The sequence below is a fragment of the Vombatus ursinus genome, unplaced genomic scaffold (assembly GCF_900497805.2).
Source record: "Vombatus ursinus unplaced genomic scaffold, bare-nosed wombat genome assembly UNPS02000580.1, whole genome shotgun sequence".
NCBI lineage: Eukaryota > Metazoa > Chordata > Mammalia > Diprotodontia > Vombatidae > Vombatus > Vombatus ursinus.
In genome coordinates, this window is record NW_020940358.1 from 10,588,401 (window position 1) to 10,597,725 (window position 9,325).

Here is a 9,325-nt window from a genome sequence, read left to right on the forward strand (position 1 = left end):
TAGTTGTTATAATTCCGCAGCATTTAGTTTCAGTTTTGTTTGTCATTCATGCTGTTGCCGTTTTAACACCTATCTCAAAAAGGGTGGTTGTGGGAATCAAATGAGTTAACAGATGAAATGCACTTTGCAAACCTTAAAGCACTATGTAAATGCTACTATTATTTTCTGCTTGTTTTTCTATGCATCATTTTGTATGTCTTCCTGTTCTCCATATTTATCATACATGACATTTCTTATAGCATAGTTCTCTTCCATCATATTCATGTGCAACAATTTGCTCAACTATTTCAATTATTTACTACTACAAAAATGGTGTTTATTACTATTATGGTGCCTATAGGACTTTTCTTTGCATATTTTACCTCCTGAAGTACAGCAGGGATGTGCTGGAACCAGTTCACACAGGCTGGAGATGATTGTTAAATTTTCAATGTAAGGTTCAGAAATTGACAAAAAGCTCTAAATCATGGCTTGATTTACTGTTTTGTTGATTGTCCAACTTAAAGTAATGAAAAAAATGTTAATGTAGGTTAGGATTAAAAGTGTGTCATGAATATTTTTTTTTCTGAAAAACTGTTTGTTAAAGATTTACCAGCATACCTCTAGATAAATCTAGTAGAGGGATATCTGGGTCAAAGGGTATTAAATTTTAGTCATTTTCTCAGGCTAATGTCAAATTACTTTCCAGAATATCTGAACCAATTTACAAGTCTATTAGCTGTGGATTAGTATATTGGCTTTTACACAACCCCTCCAGCTTTGGCCATTCCTATATTTTGTCACATTTACAAATTTTCTGTGTGTAAGGTAAAACCTCATTGTTTTAATTAGCATTTCTCTAACTATTGGTGATTTGGAGCAACCTTCCATGTGAATGTCAATACTACGCAATTTTTCTTCTGCAAACTATTCATAGCTTTTTGACATCTTAGTCATTGGGAAATAAGTTTCAGTCTTACATAGTTGTGTCATTTCCCTATATATCTCAGGTGTTGCAGCTTTACCAGAGTTATCTCATGCAAATATTTGACCTAAACCATCATTTTCCTTCTAATGTTTATGAACTGTATGACCCAAGTCACTTAATCTCTGCTTTAGTTTCCTCACCTGTAAAACAGGAATAATAACTAGACCTGACTGCCAAAGTTGCTATGAGGATAGACTTATTGTAAGTGCTCTTCAGAACTTAAAATACTATACAAATGCTCATTTTATTCATTAAAATATCTTTATTTTCATGTAATTAAAATTAATCATTTTATCTTTTATGGTTGTTTCTATCCTTTGGTTATGAAATCTCCTCTCCATGAAAGATATCTGATCTGATTCTTTTCAAATTTCTTTCTTCTGTGTGTGACTTTTTATATGCGGGTCCCATATCCATTTTAATTTTTTTGTGGTATTTGGTGTAAATATTGTTCTAAACCTCATATCTGCCAAAATCCTTACAGTTTTCCCTACAATTCTTGTAAAATAGGGTGCTGTGTCACAAATCATTTATGTCCCTAGGTTATTGTATATTTAACATTTAAGTTCAATTGTTTTTTATTCTTCCTTATAAAGTCTCCACCATTGGTCTACTCTTCCATTATTTTATCCAATAATGAATAATTTTAATGATTACTGCTTTATAATGTAATTTCAGTTTGGAAGTGTTATTCACCTTTCATTCATACTTTTTATTATTTCTCTCGAGATTCTAAATGCTTGATTGTCTAAATAAATTTTAGGGGAGATTATTAATATATATATATTTTCTATGTGTATTATATACCTATAAGTAAGATATACATGTACATATATGCATATTTACACATGTGTATATATGTTCACAATATAAAGCATGTAAATAAAGATATAAATTCATGTATACATATACATAAGTACACATGCATACACATACATGTCCCCTGTGTATTAAGTGTGCACATATATACATGTATGTATATATACATGTGTGTATATGTATATATGTGTATATGTGTGTATGTATATATATATATATTTTGCCCTTTTTACCCTTAGACAATACACACATAGATAGGTTTATATCCACATACAATACTAAAAGAATATGACACAAGATAGGTACCTAGGTAGATGGTAACAGGGAAAGACAAAACAAGGGGTGTGCAATGACAAGAAGTCTTCTGAAATAAACTTTGTGGAGAGTAAAAGTTTACCAAGGGCATATAGTGATAACAAATACTAATAGCAATGGAGAAAAGCAAATGTTGATTAGAGGTTTCTATGTGGCATATGTAATTCTGTTTGAGGAAAAAAAAACCTTATATGATTTGTTTAACAGAGTCAATTTTGTCATCATGATCAGACTATAGTAAAATTAATAAAAAAACAAACTAAAAAAACCCTAACTTTTATAGGACAAAATGACCAGTTTTGGCATAATACAACCCTAAGTCAAACATTGAGAGAAACTAAGCTCTTAGGCCTCTTCTAGATTAGTCAAATAAAATAATCACATTTTATGGCCTAATTGTTCATTCTGTTGAGGTCAGAGCTTGAAACCTAGTACACTGTATCATAATCAAGTGCTGAAAGGAACCTTAGAAGTGAACCAATTCAACTCTATGCTCTCAAATCCCTCCTCTGCCCCAAATCTCTTACTACCCGTAGCTGATCTTTGCCATTATTTTGACTCAGTTTTTCAGTTTTATTACTCTCAAATCTGTATCTCTTGGTCAGCTCTGTCAATAACATCATTTTCTTCACCCACAGCCTACTCCATTGGCTTTCATCACTTCTGTCTTGGTAACTTTCAATGATGATCTTATCATCTTCTCATTCCACTTCTACTCCCAAGGTTCTCAGCACTGCTAGAGGGAATCATGGACCTGTGATAACTCTGCTTTTATTTAGGTATGGCAATACTTTTACCGAGTTCTTATTAACTACACCGTCTTCCTAACCCTGTGAGTTTGAATCTTGTCTCTACTGCTAAATAACTTTGTGACATTTGGCAAATTTTGGTCAGAATGTATAAGAAAATATAAGACACTTTTCCGAATAAAGGTTTATAATACATTTAAAATAAAGATAGTGCAGAACAAAATTGAGGGACATAATCAAATTTGTTATATTCTAGGAAGTTCCAAAAAACAGACAATGTCATCACAATTTTGTCAAAGGTGACTATAATATCTGATGCTGTCAAGAGAGATAGACTGGCAAAATACTCGAGGATTAGAGTAGTTGTGTACAATAATAATAGTAGCTGTAATTATATAATACTTTAAGGTTTGGAAAGTACATTGTGTAATTCATTTCGTTTGATCCTCTCAGTAACCTTGGGGGGTAGGTTCCATAGGTAGTGTTATCTCCTGCAGATAAGGAAAATGAAACCTAGGGACATTAAGTGATTTGCCCATGCTCATATAACTGGTAAGTGTTCATTGTAACCTAGGGCTTTTTGAGTCCAACTCCTGTCTTTTATTTATTGCACAACACAGAGAAACTGTGTTTTAGGTAAGTATAGGTACATATTTATATTTTTTATCTTATAGATATTTATGAGTATTTATATTTATAGACATAGTTCTTTTTTTCTGTGTAAACACAGATTGTCAAAGCATCAAAGCAGTTCAAGTGTAAACTAAATGAAGCACAAAGGACATTGAACATATCAAAGAATAAATCACAGAAAGGATTAGCAGCTATTACGAAGAGGATGATAATATAATATAACAAATTTTAATACATGAGGCTAATGAACTGTTCAGGGGATAATTGATATGTCTGAAAACATATTTTAACAAAATGAGAGAGGATTAAGGAAGAGCATATAAGCAAGTAGTGCCAAGATGCAAGAGTGGTAGGAAGCAATATGGTGAACTCCCATCCACAAACTTTTCCAATCCAGCTTACACAATGCACTAGACCAAATCTTGATGATGAAATCCATAAAACATCACTGTGATTCCTTTGTCCAGTTCATCTTGGTGTAGGGAGACAAAGAGGTCTTTGTAGACAGTTCAGCTATGTTCAGGCATGTTACTCTCCAAGCACTGCATTGCCTAGGGAGAGATTGTACACTAGGGCAAGAGAAGGTCCTAGACCCAAACTAGGGCACCCTCAGACCTTTACTGCAGCATTACAATTTGTTGCCCATAACTTAGTCCTAGGTCACAGATTCAAGACAGAATGAGAAGATCTGTACTCACTCAGGGGTGGTGTTCTGAGGAAGGAAGGTCCTGATGATGTACCTGGAAAAAAGGAAATTCAGAAACCAGCAGCAGTACAGCTATGGATCAGACCATAGATGTAGGGGAGGGTTCCAGCATCTACACCAGCCTGCAAAGGAATAACAAAGGCAGGGATAGTAGACCAAATGGCAGCCTATAATTCTGCCACTCTGGACTTGTAGAGATTTCTAGCTGGTTAACAGGGGCTTAATAATATACCCAAACCCAGGTCAGGAACTTGGGAACAAAGGGGCAGCAAACAGACTTTGCCCTGTTTCAGACTTTTTTTTTTAAGATTCATTAATTTAATTATTTTTTGTTTTCAACACACACATACACAAGATTTTGAATTCCAAATTTTCTCCCCATCTCGTCCCAGCCCTAACCCCAAGACAGTGTGCATTCTGAATACCCTTTCCCCTAATCTGCCTTCCCTTCTATCTCTGCCCCCTTCTCTCATCCCTTTCCTCTTCTGTTTTCCTGTAGGGCAGGATAGATGTCTGTACCCCATTGCCTGTATATCTTATTTCCCAGTTGCATGTGAAAACAATTTTTTTTAACATTTGTTTTTAAAACTTTGGGTTCCAAATTTTCTCCCTTTTCCCCTTCCCACCCACCCTCATTGAGAAGGCAAGCAACTCTATACAGGTTATACTTATGTAGTCATGCAATACACTTCCATAGTAGTCATGCTATGGAAAACTAACTATATTTCCCTTCATCCTATCCCACTCTTTGTTTATTGTATTCTCTCTTTTGACCCTATCCCTACTCAGAAGTGTTTGCTTCTGATTACCCCCTCCCCCAATCTGCCCTCCCCTTTATCATCCCCTTGCTCTCCTATCCCTTTCCCCCCTATTTTCCTGTAGGGTAAGTTAGCTTTCCATACCCAATTGAGTGTGTATATTATTCCCTCCTTATGCCAAATCTGATGAGAATAAGATTCACTCATTCCCTCTCACCTTCCCCTACTTCCCCTCCACTGTAAAAGCCTTTTCTTGTCTGTTTTATGTGAGATAATTTACCACATTCTACCTCTCCCTTTCTCCTCCCAGTATAATTCTCTCTTACTCCTTAATTTTATTCTCCAGATATCACCCATTCATCTTCAACTCACCCTGTGCCCCCTATCTATCTATCTATCTATCTATCTATCTATCTATCTATCTATCTATACATATATTTTTTCCCTCCACTACCCTAATACTGACAAAGGTCTCATGAGTTACAAATATCATCTTTCCATGTAGGAATGTAAACAGTTCAACCTTAATAAGTCCGTTATGATTTCTCTTTCCTATTTACCTCTTCAAGCTTCTCTTGAGTCTTATATTTGAAAGTCAAATTTTCTATTCAGCTCTGCTCTTTTCATCAAGAATACTTGAGATTCTCATTGGTTTGTAGGCCCCGGCTGAGGAGAATCCGATATGCATCTGAGCCATCCCAGCCGCCACCATAATGGTGGGCAAGAGCAGCAAGATGCTGCAGCACATCGACTACAGGATGAGGTGCATCCTGCAGGATGACCGCATCTTCATCGGCTCCTTCAAGGCCTTTGACAAGCACATGAACCTGATCATGTGTGACTATGATGAGTTCAGGAACATCAAGCCGTAGAACTCAAAACAAGCAGAAAGGGAAGAGAAATGAGTTCTGGACCTTGTCCTGCTACGTGGGGAGAACGTAGTTTCAATGATCGTAGAGGGGCCACCTCCCAAAGATACTGGTATTGCCAGAGTGCCACTTGCTGGAGCTGCAGGAGGTCCTGGAATTGGCAGGGCAGCAGGGAGAGGTGTACCTGCCAGTGTCCCAATGTCCCAGGCTCCTGAGGGCTAGCAGGGCCTGTCCAAGGGTTAGGAGAGCCATCCCAACAAGTGATGACTACACAGGGAAGAGGAACTGTTGCTGCTGCAGCTGCTGCTGCCACAGACAGCATTGCAGGGACCACTACATAATACCCTCCAGGCCGAGGGGGACCTCCTCCACCAATGGGCCGAGGAGCACCTCCTCCAGGCATGATGGCTCCACCACCTGAAATGAGACCTCTCATGGGCCCTCCAATGGGGATGCCTCCTGGTCAAGGAGCACCAATGGGCATGCCTCCTCCTGGCATGAGTCCTCCTCCTCCGGGAATGAGAGATCCTCCACCTCCAGGGATGCACCCACCAAGACCTTAAGATCCTGTAGACCTTGCTCAGATGTTCTTTCCATGTTTGCTACCTGTAAAGTTGTAAATAGTTGTCTTACTGCCTTTGAACTTGGTTTATAATAAACTTCAGGAAAAAAAAAGAATACTTGAAAGTCATCTATTTCACTGAATGTCAATTTTTCCCCTGAAGGATTATACTCAGTTTTGCTGGGTAGGTGATTCTTGGCTGTAATCCTATCTCCTTTGACCTCTGGAATATCATATTCCAAGACTTCTGGTCCTTTAATGGAGAAGCTGTTAAATCCTGTGTTATCCTGATTGTGTTTCCACAATACTTGAATTATTTCTTTCTGACTGCTTGCAATATTTTCTCCTTGACCTGGGAACTCTGGAATTTGACCACAATATTCCTAGGAGTTTTGCTTTGGGGATCTCTTTTAGGAGATGATTGGTGGATTCTTTCCATTTCTATTTTGCCCTCTGGTTCTAAAATATCAGGGTAGTTTTCCTTGATAATTTCTTGAAAGATGATGTCTAGGCTCTTTTTTTTTTGATCATGGCTTTCAAAGAGGCCTATAATATTCAAATCTCTCTCTCCTGGATCTAGTTTCCTGGTCAGTTGTTTTTCCAATGAAATATTTCACATTGTTTTCTATTTTGTTATTCTTTCGGTTTCATTTTACATCTTCATTTCTCATAAGTCACTAGCTTTCAATAGCTCCACTCCAATTTTTAAGGAAGTATTTTCTTCTGTGAGCTTTTGGACTTCCTTTTCCATTTGGCCAATTCTGCTTTTTAAGCCATTCTTCTCTTCATTGGCTTTTTGGACCTCTTTTGCCATTGTGTTAGCCTATTTTTAAGGTATTATTTTCTTCAGTATTTTTTGTGTCCCTTTTAGCAAGCTGTTGACTAATTTTTTTAAATTAATTTATTTTGATTTCTCAACTATCACTTCCATAAGTTTTTGAGTTTTAAATTTTTCTACCCTCTCTCCCCACCTCCCTCCCCAAGACAGCATGCAATCTGATATAGGCTATACATATACATTCCTATTAAACATATTTTCACATTAGTGATGTTGTAAGTAAGAATTAGAACCAGTAGGAGGAACCACCAGAAAGAGGAAACAAAACACAACAGAAGAAAAAAATAGCAAATAGTATGCTTTGATCTGAATTCAAACTCCATAATTCTTTCTTTGGATGTAGATATCATTTTTCATCATGAGGCCTTTGGAGATGTCTTAGATCCTTGTATTGCTGAGAAGGGTTAAGTCTATCAATATTAGTCATTGCACAATTGGCTGTTACTGTGGCTGTTACTGTGTACAATGTTCTTCTGGTTCTGCTCACTTCACTCGGAATCAGAGCATACAAGTCTTTCAAGGTTTTTCTGAAGTCAGCCTGTTCATCATTTCTTATAGCTCAATAGTATTCCATTAGATTCATATACCACAACTTGTTTAGCCATTCCCCAATTGATGGGCATCCTCTCAATTTCCAATTCTTTGCCACCACAAAAAGAGTGGACATAAATGTTTTTGTACGTGTGGGTCTGGTAAGTAGTTTTTCACAATTTTCTTGCATCACTCTCATTTCTCTTCTCAGTTTTTCCTTTACTTCTCTTACTTGCTTCTCAAAATCCATTTTGAGCTCTTCCATGGCCTGGGACCAATTCATATTTTTTCTTGGAGGCTTTGGATGTAGGACCTTTGATTATATTGTCTTCTGGTTGAATGTTTTGATCTTCTTTGTTACCAAAGAAAGATTCTATGGTCTGACTTTTTTTAAGGGAGTTTGCTCATGATCCCAGCCAATTACTTGAGTTTTAAACTTTTTGTTAAGGTAGAGGTCTGCTTCCAGTGTGGAGAATGTACTCTCCCAAGCTTTGGGGGTTTTGTGCAGCTGTTTTCAGAGATACTTCTAGGGACCTGTAAGTTTTCAATTCTTTCAAGGTAGTATGATAAAGGGCAAGGTGTTTACTCCTTTCCTGGACTGTTCTGTGGTCTATGAGTGACCACAAGCACTCTTTTATGTCTTGGAACTGTGAGGAGGACTCCCCCTCCACCACCACCACAAGCTCCACCAGGTCAGTACTCCTCCTTGCCCCAGGGTGTGACCCAGATCCAAGCACAGGCAAAGCAAGAGAATTTTGCCTTAACATCAGCAAAGAGATCCCTGCAATCCCCCTCTGATCATCAACTGGATTCCCCCTCAGTCTGTGGGCTGGAAGCTCTAGAAGCAGCTGCTGCCAGGACTGGGGCTGGGACAGAGCTTCTCTCTCACCATGGTTAGAGACTTTTCCTACTAAATTGACTTTGGCATTTGTGGGTTGACAAGTCTGTAAACTGCCACAGCTGCCTGTGATTCAGTCCTCTGAGGCCTAATTCTGGTTTGCTGAGGCCTGATCTTTGCCTGTTTGCCCATACTGAACTATGTTTCTTTCCCAGCCCAGCATGATAGGCCTTTCTTTCTAATCAACCATCCAGGTTGTCTTGGGCTGGAAATTTGTTTCAATCTGTCTTTCTGTGGGTTCTGTTGCTCTAGAATTTGTTTAGAACCATTTTTTATAGGTATTTATAGGGGTTTGGGGAGAGCCCAAGCAAGTCTCTGCTTTTACTCTGCCATCTTGGCTCCACCTCTTTCAGACCATTTTAGGAGCGTTGAAAGCTTGTAGGTCCTCAGTCTGTACCTAATATCCTGTAATAACACAATATTTAACATCCCAATAAAACAACAACAGGACAAGCCCAAACTTTTCCTCCAAATGTGTGGTAGAACCCAGACCTAGCATAAAGTATGAAGTCAGGAAAAAGGATGGAAAAATGGGCACACCCCAAAGAACCCCAAAATATTAAGCCAATATGGGTACAGGAATGCTCAAGACAGGAACCCAGAAGAAGAGAATCATTCCAAAACAGCTTTACACGCTACCTCTTGTAAAAATACAACTTCAGCAAAAACTCAGTAAGAAT

At 37.9% G+C, this 9,325-nt stretch overlaps 1 pseudogene; it reads left to right on the forward strand.

Annotated features, from left to right (window-relative positions):
- Positions 1-5,655: 5,655 nt before the first annotated feature.
- LOC114036606 lies at positions 5,656-6,419 on the forward strand (annotated as a pseudogene).
- Positions 6,420-9,325: the final 2,906 nt, after the last annotated feature.